The sequence below is a fragment of the Neopelma chrysocephalum genome, unplaced genomic scaffold, assembly GCF_003984885.1.
Source record: "Neopelma chrysocephalum unplaced genomic scaffold, ASM398488v2 Primary Assembly neopelma1_42, whole genome shotgun sequence".
Taxonomy (NCBI): Eukaryota; Metazoa; Chordata; class Aves; order Passeriformes; family Pipridae; genus Neopelma; species Neopelma chrysocephalum.
The window spans coordinates 18060788-18074834 of record NW_020897700.1 but is presented as its reverse complement, the minus strand read 5'-3'; the positions used below and the strand labels follow the sequence as shown (position 1 = coordinate 18074834).

Sequence of the window (14047 nt, the reverse complement as noted above, 5' to 3'; positions counted from 1 at the left end):
TGAATTGAGTTCATTTTGCCTTGCTGGTTAACTTTTAAACCAGCACAACAGCTTACTCATTACTCTTCCTCCTGGTTCTGGGAAGTGTTTAATAGTGAAGTCTACATGAGGTCAGTCTCATGATTATAGCTGTCGCTACCGTCTTTCTCATTTTTGGATATTTTAGATCATAATATGCAAAGCTGAAAGTATCTCAAAGGCTAAAAGCTACTGAATGCACTTAGTGCACTGAATGGAAAAGCACTTAGTACCTACAAAATGTCAAGGTTTCTGAAGTAAAAACCCCCAGTTCTGGCTAAAGGCAACAAAATAACTGAATCGTAGAACACAACATCAGATTTCTGTGGCTAAGCACTAACAAAAGTGTGACAAGCAGCTGATACCTGCAGTTAATTGTACAATAAGAAAAAAAATCATATCTCAGCATATGAAACATTTTTATATGTAAAAAGTCCTGGAATTTTTGTCTCAGAAATTTTATAAATTCTTAATCTAAATAGAGTTATGTTTCAGATAAAAATAGCTTGCCAATCATTACTACTATCAGCTATCTTATGTTAGTAGTGAGACAATCATATAGCAAATAAAAATGAAAAACATCTGCCCCAGAGATTAGTCATGACTGATAACAGAAACCTGAATAGACACAGGTGATTAGGAGGAGTTTTCTACTGGGCAACTTGTTGAGGTTTTTTTCAGTAGACACGATATTCTTGTTTTTAAATACTTATATAAAAATATAAATTATCTTGATATTTATAACAAGAAAGTATTTCCTCTGTAGTGACTTTTATCTGAGTGTCTTTACTAACTCAGATCAGTTGCTTCCTGTAACTTTTAACCTCTGGTCTTGGCTAATCGGCTCTAAACAAAATCACTTAGAGCTGAATGGATGATTTATGTGCACCTTTATACTATTCTAGTGCAAACCTGCCAGGAAAGTCCTGTTGAAAATTTCTAGTAGTTGTCTGGCTGCTGGAGACTGTAAAGGAAGAAGTTTATTTAGATTTTTTTAAGTGAACACTGCTGAATGACAAAAGTAGCAGGTCGGACAATGTTTCTACACAGAAGATAAAGAAACGACTAGACTGCTAGCAGAACTGTGACAATAGTATTTGAAGTAGAAAGAAGTTCTAAATCAACACAAGTAAAGCAGGCTAATGGCATGTGACATGAGGACTGTGCATAGCAGTACTATGCTTTTATCAGACAAGCTCTCCTCCAGCTACAGACTCTGGAGCTAAATGCAAGTCAATAACTTTCAGACTGGAGACATACATTATCTGTCAGAACTCTTGAGGGTGGTGAGCTTAGGTGATCGGGATAAAACTGTGCTACAAGATAAATGCACTTGTACTTAAAGTACATGAGAAGCAATAGTGTTGAGAGCTTGACACTGTATCACTAGTATTTAGGTGCAAATCTGTGGCTTGTGGGTTTAGACAAGTTTCAGTGAAATTTTGCCAGACTAATCTGCTACAGCTTCCATATGAATATAGGCCAGAATGTTTAGGTATTGAGAGATAATAAAAGGTATGTTCTCTAGAATACACATTCTAATAAATCTTTTAAAACATCCTCTGGCCATTTAATTAATTATCCAGTGTCTAGAAATAGCTTGAATATCCCATGATTAAAAGAGGGAAGGAAGGTGAGTCTGCAAGTAAAATACAATAACATTTAGTGTCTTCATCTTGTGTTTTTAGAAGCTAATGACAAAGCTTCTAATTTGAGTGCAGGGTTAGCTTTTTTTAAAAATCATAGAAAACAATAGAAAAGTTTTTCTAGTATTTTAGTTAATGTCAGCTCTCTTGTAAGGTAAACATGTAGTAGTCAACAGCCATCATTTTGCCATTTTAAAGGAGTGTGAGAGTTTGTTGAAGATTATCATTGTAAGGTTTTATACTATTTTAAACATTGCAGATGCAGAAGGTTTTTTAAAATTGGTGTCTTAACTACTTCAGGTCAGCCACATCATTTAATATGGTATTCCTTTCTCATTTGACTCATCATTTTTGATTTTTTCTAAGGAAGCATATTGTAATTTGAATATATCAATCTTTCAATATAGGTGAAATTATAGACAGGGAAGACTTTCACGTTTTAATTCAATACAGTTTTAGCAGTGTTTGTTTGAAAAGCAGACTTCGGGGACTACCACGAAGCTACAAACGCTTTGATGAAACACACTCATATTGGATTAGCATTTTTCTTGGTGCATGTATATTGATATGAGAAATATTACTACCATAAACATCAATTGATGTGTACATATTTTATTACTAACTGGAAAATATTGATGTGGTTATTTTTACTTGGGATAATAAAATAGATATCATGGAGAAGCCAAGGTAAGTTGTGACTTGGTATCAGAGACTGAAATGGTTAATGATTTATGCATTCTAGGATTGCCAGGACACTTTTGCAGGCTTTTGCAGGACTTTTGCATTATACCTCTGATGGACAGCTGGGCCCATCTCTCCCTCCAGTGCTGAAGGTGTCAAGCCCTGAAAAGGCAGGAAGAGTGGAGTTTACCATGCCCTCCACATGAACTCTGCACTGGGCTGTCTGAGACATTGGGGGGTTTGTGTCATGCCCATCCCACCCCCTTCCACCAATCTTGAAAGGTGGGAAAAATCCTTTTACCAGGCCCCTCACAGGAACTCTGCACAGGCCCAGGAGACATTGGAGGCTCATGGCATGGCCCATGACACTATCCATGGATGTAATAACTCATAACTTCTTTGAATGTGGGGGCTTCACTTCTTCACCCCCAACAGATCAAGGCCACCACTTCAACTGACAGACATGGAAGCTGCAACTACCAAGTTTCATCACTAGACCCTGTGAGTGGTGACTATATACATCTTTCCACTTTCATATTTTCTTTCCCTTACTCTCCCTTATCCTTAACCTGTCTTTCCTTTCTCTCCCTTATGCATTTTCCCTAAAGTTTATCTCTATACAATGTTGCCATAGATGATAAGACCCAAAATGCTAACATACCTGTTTAAACAAAATTGTCAAAATAAACCGTATCTATATACATTTAAATTGTTAAAATAAACCTTACCCATATATGTTTTCAAACACTGATTATTCAGTGTCGTTTCACCGTAATCCACCCCAAGGGAATTATTGATAAGAACCTGAGTTACCCCCCTCCCCTTTTTCTGAGGCGGGTTGTAACACTTGCGATTTGTGTTAATGCTATATTTATGCAATTCACTCCCAGAATTTATTTATACAAACAATTCAAAAGGAAGGAAATATGGGCTGAATAGACATTCTTAAGATGATTGTGGAGCAAAAGCACAATTATAGTAGTCACTTTTGTCTATGGTTTCTTATGAATAAACTATCACTTTTGTAGTGTCTTTGAACAAATCATGCTTTCATTCTTGTTCATGTTACTGAATTTAAGATAATTCTTATTTATATAAGCTAAAACAAACATGTTTTAAATAATGAAAGCAATAAACATCATTCAGGGTTTACCTGACCAAAAAAAACCCCACAAAACCCAAAAAACACGTCTTGCTTCAAGAGTAGGAAAAATACTAACAGAAGTCTGGCTAACCATTCTTCATTACTGTGCCACCGTATCTGCTCTGCAGTCTTTGTAAAAATGCTTTCAGATAAAATGCGCTCACCAATGTTTGAACTGGGTTTTTTACTACACTTTCCTTGTCTAATATAAGATGAGGCATTTCACATTCTATTTCACTTTGTTGCCATGCAAAAAGGCTTTCCCTTAGGAAAAGAAGACTTCTTAAAGTACTTAAGAAGCATGCTTAAAAAATCTTCCTGGTCTTGTGGAAGTTCTAAAAAAGTCAATTAATTTCATATTCCTGTAAAAACAAATCGCCAACCTTCACAAGCAAACAAATAAACTAATTTGTTTGTCTAAAATTCTTGACAATATTAATTATTGCTTTAGTATTGACCTGAGGAACCACATGACTGAGCAGCCCTGAAAGAAGAGTTAGTCTTGCAGAGTAGCTTCAGCTGCAGTGCTTCTTTTGGTTTTAAATGAACTGTTTTCAGAAATTGTTCTTCCAATTTCTAGGGAAAAATCAGCACAGGCACACTGATCTGTAATGTACAATATATACAAAAAAAGATGATAGCAAGGACTATGAGGGCATTGATGATGTTAAAATTTTATCCTTCAGATCACAGGTATGAATTTGACAGAAATTCAGTTTAATAAACAAAAGTCAGTTGTGTCCTTAGTGGCTTGCAAGGTGTTGTGCTTTCCCAGTCTCTACATAACAGATGTGCATAGCATTAAGTATTCATATTTGACAGTCTATAAAGTCTATAAAGGAGTACATGTGAATGAAAAAGGAACTACCTTTCTACGTTTCCTCCCACTTAGATACACAGTAGGAATAAGAAAGGTGACATCTGCAATGCAGCTACTTCCACAGCTGGATTCTGTGGAGAGCTCTGAAGCTTCATAGCTACCAATCCTGTGTTTCTTAACAACTACTTGTCTCTGAAAATATTTTTTTGATCTTTTTTTAGATAGGGAAGCAAGTGGAGTCTTAAGGGAAGCAAGGGGTAAGAAGACAACAAAAGGTTAGAAATCTGCTCTTTAAACACTGACCAACTCATTTCAGTCCTTTAACAGAAGGGCTGAGCAGACCCATCAGGTACATTGAAGTATCTGTGTTTTGACAAGAATTTGCATCTAAGACAAGTTACCAGAAGAAAGGAATCAGAATTTTTAAGCTGAGTCATGGCTAAGACATCCTCAGGAAGGCATTTCTGAGGGGCATGAATAAAAGCAGGTAATCACAGTGGTGATGGCAGCTTGGTATTGCAGTAGATGATTTCAAACGATTACTGCCTGGAATGCTTACTAAAACACAGTTGTTTAACCTTGTAAGCATGTAGGTGTAAATACATAAAAAAGAACAAAAAAATGGCAGAAGGGTGAGTGTGTGGCTCAGGATATGATGGGAAGGTGGGACTGCTATTAGCAGTCAAAAGACTGCACTTAATTTTTAATCTGTCTGAACTGTAGTGAAGGCCACATTTGGCAAAGAAGATGTGTGATAAAGGGTTTTTTTCTTAAACTGAACAGATCAGTGGGTGCTGTGGTGAGAGATCAAAGGCCTTTTTTCTCCTTTTTCTTTAATACAGGAAAAATCCATACAAAATACATCAAAAGAAGAGTGTGGCTGGTAGCATATGAAAAACAATCTCAAAGTGTACCACACAAGAGGGACAACTGTTTGTTAGTCTTTGTCAACACACAGACAGATTTCGGCTATCATCACTCATAGAAAGGTGTGTCTGCCTTCCGTAATTAGAGATAAAAAAATAAATAAATAAATTTAGATGAACCCAGAGTAACCATTTTAAGTAGCCAGTTTAGTGTGGTTAAATGTGATCAGTTATTGTAAAACCTGCAGAATACCTCATATGATTTATTTTGTTCAGGTTTTTGAAGTGCAAGTGTCTCAGTTTAAGGAGACTGGAGTGTTTTGCTAAGAAGGATGAGTTATGAGGTAGACCAAACTCCTCTCTCTCAGCAATCGTAAATCCGAAATTAAAAGGCTCCAATCGAGGAGGTATGGAAAAAAGGAAAATTTAACAACACTTTATTAAAGGATATGTGTATACTGGCAAAAACATCAACAGAACACAAAAAACAACTAAACAATATTCTTGTACCCAAAAGTCCCCTTCAAAAAGGAAACAGTTTGATACTTCTCTGTCCTCTAGTGTGATTCTAATCACGGTTGGCAGGAGGGCTGTTGGATCACTGGAGGAGCAGAGCCTGCAGTGCTCTGTGGTGGCCTGCGGGGGGCGCTGTTGGGCTCTGGTGGTCACCGTGCGAGGCCCTGGATCGCAGGAGAAGCCAAAAAATGAATATTTTTCCCCCCCCCACCAAGGAGGGGAAGGGGAAAAAAGGGGAAAGAAGGGCAGTTTATTTCCCACTAAACTCCCGCTGTCTGCAGCTGGCTGTAGACAGGACTCCCTCCTTGTTCATTGGTGAGCACAAACTCAACAATGAAATCTGAGCAGGTTCGGGCTGGAGACAGGGCGGCAGGCAAGCCGAGGCTGGAGAGCAGCCAGATGACCAGGTCGAGAGCAAAACGGCCTCAAAGCTTTTCCAACACACACACACCTTGCCTCTGTTAAGGCAGAAAGTGAAGTGTCCCCCGTTTGCAAGGAGAGGAGAAAAAACTCCTTCCCCCTCCCTGCAGGTTTGAAAGGGCTATTAGCCTGGAATGTAGTTCTGCCAGCCAGCTCCTTTGTTTAGGTAATCACCCAAAGCAGAGTGCTGTCCTCCCACTCAACATCCCCCCCCCCAGCAGGGGAAAGAAAAATTCCCATTTGGTTTTTTTTTTTTTTCAGAACAAGTAAACCCATGACAGCAAGTTAAATGTAAGTCAAGGTATGCCCCTCTATTTAGTCCTAGTAAAGGAAGACAATTTTTATTTATTAGCTTACTTCATATACCTTTAAACTCTTTCTGGAATACAAAATACACGTTAATAATTTAATTAGTTCAGGGAAGGAAAAAACTCCACAAACCAAGAACCAAAACCAACAAAACAGAAATCAAGCAAATCAGAATTCCAGTCTTTCACTTCATTAATATTGAGATATTAGAGCATAACCAGTGCACGCTAAGTCAGTGTTGAGGGAAGCCCAAACAGTACAGTTCTCAATTGACTTTATGTCATTGTCATAAAAAAGGTAATAAAAAGTACTCTTGCAAAAATAAAAAGTTAGATATAGGTCTTAAAGTAGTGTAATTGACTGTAAATTTTCCTTAAATTTGCATTGACATCTCATAAAAGTTTCACAAAAATTCTTTTGAACTACGTAATATCTGATGACATACTAGGGCTTAATACTTTGTTCAAGATAACTAGTCAAGTTAACTTTAGAACAGTCTATCTAAGATGCTAAATTAGATGCTTTTCCAAGTGGAAATTCAGTGTAACATCTCTTGGTTCCAACAGAACATGTTTCAGGAGTGTAGACAAAGTCAGATTTGAGTGGACGGATTGACTTCTTTGCTTTAGGAAGAATATCAGGTTTGACTAGCAATAACTATTTCTAGTCAAGAAAAATCTTCAAGGGAATAGTTACTATTTTTTTTTATAGATGCAGGCCTAACTTTTGGGTTCTTTACAGTCTCAAGTCCACAGTATCCTTAAAAACTTCAGTAGAAATATTGCACATTTATATCTGCTGCAGCTGAAGGATATATGGCTGATTTTCCATACATAATGGAATGCTTATGTTGAATTGGTATCATAGCAAATGTAAAGAGTGGAGTGGACATTCACTGGTTCAAGTACACTGAATGTCTCTGAGGCCAATACAACCAACCAGCTGCAGCCACTGATGACATTATGGAGGAAACTCTCCTTGCATTCACTGATGTATTTAAGACTTTTGCTATGTAGATCAAAGGAATCTTTCCTTGTTAAATTATTTCTGGTAAATATTTTTACTGATATATTTAGCTGGTCACAGAACCCCAGAATATTCTGGGTTGAAATGGACCCACAAGGATTATCAAGTCCAAATCCTACGTAAATGGCTTATACGGGGATTAAACCCATGACCTTGATGTTATCAACACCATGTTCTAACGAACTGGTCTGTCTCAGGGTCACTGTTCATAGATTAGTTTGAAATAATTATCTTTGCTGTACATGAAGTATGTTAAATAATTCAAGCAATGGTTTATGAAAACACATGTTGCTCTCTGCCATCCCAGTTTGCTTCAACTGTTTCTTATTTGGCACATTGGTTACACACAATTTAGTATTAAACTGGTAGTTTCACTGCCATGCCATTCTCTACTTCTGAGGCTTCCAAGAGCTTTTGAGCTGAGCAGGGAGGTTTTTTGGTGCACATTCTCTTCCTCAGTTCCTGCTGCAAAGACAAAAAGGTTGCACATAAGCACTTGTTGGAGAAAATGTTTGTTTGTACTGCAGTGACACAATTGGATTTACTTTTTGTTTCTCTTCAGGTTTTATCTAATTTTGTACTTCTATGGTTCTCCACTCTACTTACAGTCTCATTTACCCGACTTGTGCATTTTGCGTTCAGATGATGGTTTGATGAATATCCAAACTTATATGATTTATATTCAATTACAAGAGACAGGTAGTTTTAGGCTTCTTTCAAAAGGAAATTAAAGAGTGAAAAATAACTCAGAGTAAGTTTGAAAGAAGGAGCAAATTTGGAAGAAGGAGAGATTACTCTGGGTGTGTGAGATTTGCTTAATACATTGTTTAGCAGTTTTTGCTATCTTTTCTTGTAGAGATTATTTTAAATTAATTTCTTCTAATAGAAAATAAAATTGCAGTGCTGGAAAAGATGCATGCACATTTTAATTAAAACATTAGACATGGCTGAATAATTTAAGAGATTTTGAGAGCGAAGAACCTAACTCTCTCTCTTATACATGTAGAAGGGGAGATATGAGATGCAAGAATCACTTCATATGAAATCCCAAGTACCTACTTAAGCTCTGAACAATAACAAATATATATATAATACCTATATGTTTTTCAGGCAGTAAGTCCTACTTTTACAGCTTAATCTCTCATTCTTAATCCCCCTTACTTTTTCCTAAGTGCTATAGTTAATTTCCTGACACATTGAACAACTTTTTATCATTGCCCTATGAATTCAATTTTGTATGGTAAATCCAAGAGAAAAATATTTTCCACTATAATATCTTCAGTGTTTCTCCCTACTCTATGAGAACTAGTCATGTTCTGTTCTATGGTTTTATCCATAGGAGAAGTGGGGAACAGGGATGTGTTGATACTGAGGACCTATAGTCAACAATATGTTCAGGAATCGAGGTATTGGTACACTCCTGGGTCCACAATCACTCTGAGTTTACCAAGGCTGTTTTTCTCCCCGTAGAAATGATGGTTCTCACTTCTGTGTTTATGTTACGAATTAGAAACAAAAATGTTTAGACCTGGAATGCTAGGTTTGATTTTATTTTGTGGGTGTCCATTTTTACCTCTGCTACCTATCATTTTCTCCAAACTTTATCGGCTACTGGTCTGCCTTCCTTTCAGGAGAACATGTCAGCCATTAGCAAGTGTTTCAGTGCTGCTCTATGCTTGCTTTTCATCTGCATGGTGAAGTATATACATTCTTCCAACACCTTTAATGGGAGAGTCCAGAATATATCTCCATGATTCAATCTGCAAGTAATTCTTGCTCTTGATGTTTGTTCCTAATGCTGATTCTTCTGATAACTCAACCTAGAGAGTAGGATGATCATTTGCTTTTTATTTCAGGGATAATTTGCTGTACTAGTAAGTAAACATTTGATTGCATTGACCATGCCTGTAAAATAATCTACTGACACAACTATTTTCTGAAAGTATTTGAATTACATATTCATACAGGTCAGAATTTGAAATATTTTCCTTTTTCCCACTTAGATGATTGACTTTTCTTAATCATTTTCTTTATTTCATTCTAAACTGAGCAACCTATTGCTCTGTTCAAAATATGAAAACTGTACTTTTAGGCACTATAGGCAGATTTCAGCATATGCAAACTCCCAGATAACTTTAGCAATGGGACTCTGTCTAAATACCTAGTCTTGCCCTTGGAGAATACTTAAGGAAAAAGCATTCTGCAAAACTAACCCCCGATTTCTTAATAGATGATTTTTACTCTATTTTTTAATAAAAGACATCTTAAAAATTAATTATCTAGCAGTGTGTTTAAAGTATTTTTTCTTTTTTATTTCTTTTTAATCAAAGTTTTCATCTTGCTTTATTGATTAGAGAGGTATTACACCAACAGGAATTACTTTCATTTAAAACATTCATAGCATAGGACCTGAGCAATTATTCAGGGCAACAATATATAAATCTGGGTAAAAAATGTACGGTAGTATTCACTGTTTTAAGTCCCAGTGATTGCCCTAAAAAAAGCTATACAAAAAAGACAATGACAACACCTGGTCCAAGTTCTAGTCCAACTTCCACTGGAATTAATGAAGTTTATATCAACTTTAACAGCGAAAGAGGTCTGTTTATCCAGTTTTAGCAACTAAGTCCCTTTCTAGGATCACTGAGTTCCATTCCTTTCCTTTGCATCCCACCTTGCATTGACAAAAGAGGACATGGAGGTATAACTGACCTAATAGGCAGTGAACGATTAACAGCAGTGTTTTCCTACAAAGAAATTCACAGCTCCCTGAAGGAGATACAAATCCATTGAATTACACAGAACTCTGACAAATTAAAACTCGGCTCTAGTTTCACTAAAACCAAATTTTTCCTCTATCTTAAATGGAAGCTGATCCAGAGCTTAAAAGTATGAACTGTAAATGTTGTTATCTGCTTGTGAATGCTTCCAACTGTTCTTTTAATCAACTCACGTCACAGACAAAAACAATTAGCAGTCAAGTTAGTTTAACAGGCTTATTTCCATTTTCCAAGCAAAGGATTAGTGCATCTTGTTCAGCATTTCAGATTTATAGCCAGTTTTAGCATTGTGATCTTACTCATTTGTTCCGTTAATCTGTCTAAGGACAGATATAGGAAAATGTAAAGGAGGATCAAGCTGTGTTGTAATTGGAAGCCCCAGTTAACAGGCTTGGAGAGAGATCCAAACCCATTTTCTCTGTCTCTGGATCTAGAGTAGAAAACTGTTATGACCATTTTCCACAACTGCTTAAACTTCTAATAACAATTAAGCCCTAAACTATCCTCAAACATGACTGTGTAAGTCTTATGGGTACAACTGAGAGTAATTTATGTTAATGAATCATCATTCAAAATGAAGTACATGCTGACTGGAGATGCTGATATCCATTATCCAGAATTATTAGATACATCTGTGATTCGAAGACATTCCTAAGTTTAAGTTTAGTATTTTTAAATAGACCTGAATGATTTTTTGCTTGTTCATTTTAACAAATGAGCCTTGTATGTTCTCAAGTGCATTTACATTATGTTTGGCAGATGCAAAAGTGAAATATGGTTCCTCTGGAAGATTCGTTGACAGCAAGCAGGGCATATGGTTAGCAGGGAAACGGAGCATTCACTAGTCAGATGCTTGGATGACCTGCATAATAGGTAGATCACTGAGCATATGAATCGTATCAGAAAAAATAACTGATAAGTATTATAGCACTATGAAGGAAAATTCCAAATGTATTCGGATCAATAATAAATACTACATAAAATTTAAGTTGCAGGATTCAGTGGCATGGAAGTTACTTCACAGATCTTGATACATGACTGGAAATCAATGACTGCTTCAACAAAGTCTGTGTATGTAAGAAAAAATTTTTCGAGCAGTCAGAGAGGATTAAAACGTAAATGATAAATTTTCATATGTATTATATACGCTGGTTTTTGGAGTTGGAAATGTTCATACATGACCTAAACTTAAAACCTTATAACCTAGTTCAACAATTCCTGTTAGCCTTGTCTTACATGAACACTTTTTTTTCTCCCCATTGTAAAAGTCACCCACCAAAAATCTCAGGTTTACAAAAAATTTGATTAGTTTATAACTGCATATTTTACCATTAGAAAAAAGTAGATATTTCCATTTGCTTTAAAGAATTTCTGACGGTTTTCAAGCTATATACCTCCAAATATTTTCATTGTAAAAAATAATCATGTCCAACTCTATGTGCTATATAAATAACATATACAATATATATAAATAATTTATACTGTCATAAAAATAACTTATAACACTATCTGATATATAACTTATAACACTATCTGATATATCAATACAGGCTTGGGGATATATAGATTGAGAGCAGCCCTGCCGAGAGGGACTTGGGGGTGCTGGTGGATAAGAGGTTGGACATAAACCAGCAATGTGCACTTGCAGCTGAGGAAGCCAGTTGTATTCTGAGCTGCATCAAAAGCAATGTGGTCATCAGGTTAAGGGAGGTGATTCTGCCTCTCTACGCTGCTCTCAAGAGACCCTCCCTAGAGTGCTGTATCCGGCTCTGGAGTCCCCAACAGAGGAAGGACATGAACCTGTAGAGGTGAGTTGAGAGGATGGCCACCAAGGCAATTAGCGGGACAGAGCAGTTCTCCTATGAGGAAAGGCTAAGAGAATTGAGGCTGCTCAGCCTGGAAAAGAGAAGGCTTTGGGGTGACCTAATTGTGGCTTTCAAGTACCTGAAAGGAGCCTACAAGAAAGGTGGAGAGGGACTTTTTACAAAACATGTAGTGACAGGACAAAGAGGAATAACTTCAAACTGAGAGTAGGTTTAGATTAGATATTGGGAAAAAATTCTTTACTCTGAGGATACGTTGTGGATGCCCTGTCCCTGAGAATGTTTAAGATTGGGTTGAATGGAGCTCTGAGCAACCTGGTCTAGTGGAAGTTGACCCCACCCACTGCAAAGGGTTTGAAATTAGATGATCTTTAAGGTTCCTTTCAACCCAGGCCACTCTGTGATTCTATTGTTACCCATCTCTGAGCTGAAGAAGAAAAGACAGCTTATACACAATATGCTATTCACAAACCAATAAAAAAGATCCAGGGCAAGTTCTTTTTCATTTACAAAAAGTGCTCTGGGCGCTTTACTGTCCAGGCAGATCCAGGGCCCTGGCATGTTTAAGCCTCCAGAAAGTCATTACACTTCTCAATCTAACTCTCTGTGTCATGATCTATTCTACTATACCACCTTGGTCTTCTGGGAGCAGAAGGTAACGTTTTCAAAAGCATTGGTGAACACTTTTCAGGAGAGGCTGTCAAAACACTGAAGGGAAGTTTCCTATTAAATGCATAAGCAAAAGGGTGAAATACTCAGGTGTATTGATTAGTTGCAAAGCCAGTACGAAAAAGGGTGTATTTTTTTAAAATGTCTATTTCCTTTTCACAAGTAATCTTTAATCTTACCTCATAAAACCAATAGTCTTTAATAGCTAAAGTAAGGCTGGCTATGTGTTACAAAGAACCTATTAGGAAATCTAGTCTGCTCTTTCAATCAGGTCTTTCAATCAAGTTCAGGGTTTTTAAAGCATACTACCAAGGTATAGCTAAAATTACCATAAATTATCTATGTTAATAGCTCATGTAAGATTCCTATTAAAGCTTTCACTTAAATGGAGATTGAACTAAGAACTGAAGTACAGCGTATTCATGCAGAAAAACTCTGTGTATTGAGTAGTTATGCAAAACAAATTAATATCAATTTCCTGTTTCATGTTTTGTTACCTATAGCTAAAGCCATCAAATAATGCATGGTGAGCAATAAAGGAGATAATATTACATATCTGAATAGCAACATCAATCTTGAAGAATGATGACCATCAGTAACTATATCTTTATATGTAGATTTCGGCTCTAATATATAATAATTCAGTGACTGGATGTTGGAAGCCAAGATGGAGAAAGTATGCAGCATAACAGCAGACTGACGACCATGACTTCTAGGTTTTTTTCACAACAAAATCCTCAGTATCAAAGTTCACTGAGACCAATTTTCTTTCCAAATGCTTTATACCCTGTAAAAGATTTTTTTAATTCTTTGTTGAGTCTGAGGTGGAGATAAGTTTCATTTGCTGCACAGATGCCATACTAAATGGTTGATTCCACAATTAAAAAAAAAAAAAAAAGCAAGGAATAAGATCCTTACTATTAGGCCAGAAAGCATTTTACAACCAGTCTGTTATCTCAGAGGCCAGTTCTAACAATGACTGTGTACCCTGGAGCCCTGTAGGAGGGTTCACAGGATGGGCCTGAGTATTTGACAGCTTGATCCTTAGACCTGATTTTTTTTTATATCCTTCATATGGAAAAAGCTAAATTTTATGCCAAAATCCGTGTTTCCAAGACAGCAGATCTTACTTTGCTCCATTCCCCCAAAACATACCTCCCTTATATGGCTGAATTCATATCAGCCAGTCACCTCATAAGATAACAGAGACCACCACAAAGTGAACCCTTTCTTGGCACTAAATAGCTCTATGTCCTCAGCTTAAGACAAAAAAACCCAATCTGTTTTGATCCCAGAAATAGAAGTTCAGCAAACCTAGCCTATCAGGCT

The 14047-nt window shown here is 36.7% G+C and overlaps 1 long non-coding RNA gene across 1 annotated transcript in view; it reads left to right on the top strand.

Moving 5' to 3' along the window:
* Positions 1–13548, top strand: part of LOC113964498 — a 17055-nt gene extending 3507 nt beyond the window's left edge. The window contains exons 2-3 of the long non-coding RNA XR_003533211.1: positions 10853–10860; positions 13537–13548. This is a non-coding gene — a long non-coding RNA (uncharacterized LOC113964498). The remainder of the gene's footprint in view (positions 1–10852; positions 10861–13536) is intronic.
* Positions 13549–14047: the final 499 nt, after the last annotated feature.